Source organism: Triticum aestivum, chromosome 1D (genome assembly GCF_018294505.1).
Source record: "Triticum aestivum cultivar Chinese Spring chromosome 1D, IWGSC CS RefSeq v2.1, whole genome shotgun sequence".
NCBI lineage: Eukaryota > Viridiplantae > Streptophyta > Magnoliopsida > Poales > Poaceae > Triticum > Triticum aestivum.
In genome coordinates, this window is record NC_057796.1 from 415,205,658 (window position 1) to 415,206,354 (window position 697).

The following is a 697-nucleotide window of genomic DNA, read 5'->3' on the forward strand; positions in this document are numbered from 1 at the left end:
GTCAAATGGGCCTAGGTTTACTCACTTGTATGATCTAAGTTAATATTGATACACATATATAACCCCAAATATACCTTAATAGCGAATACTATACATCCACCTAGGCTACACTTAGGGTGCTTAAAAACTACCTTGCCTCTCGGTGGAAATTTACATCACGTCTTGTCGATGCAAATAAGAGGTTCTCTATCATAAGATCACATGTTTGGAGTTTTTTTCCTCTCAATGGAGTTCTCGCTCACCCTTCTTGATGGTTTTTCCTTGATATCCTCAACAATAAGAGTAGGACTTCCATGTTTTTGTGGAACGAAACTTATATTAAATTTCCGATGTCTAACATTGTCACTGTATAACCCTTATGTTGTTTTTTGACTACTACAACCAGAAGCGCATATATTCTTTTAAAGTTTATTAATTTTCTCATATATGAAATTTTCCTTTAGGACTAACCTACCACTCACTGCTAAAAAATTCAAAATTCATTTTTAGTTAGTTTAAAGAAAACCACAAAATTTGAGAAAATATTCAAAGATTACATATGGAGGAGGAAAGATAGGGAAACATGACAAAAGCCAACCTGTGGCAACCACTAGGGAGTCCATGCAACCGACCCATGTGTCCAACCTTGCCGAGTGAGTTCATCAAACGACCCACATAGTACTCCCACCCGTGTCTGCTTGTCCGAGCGCATTGCCTT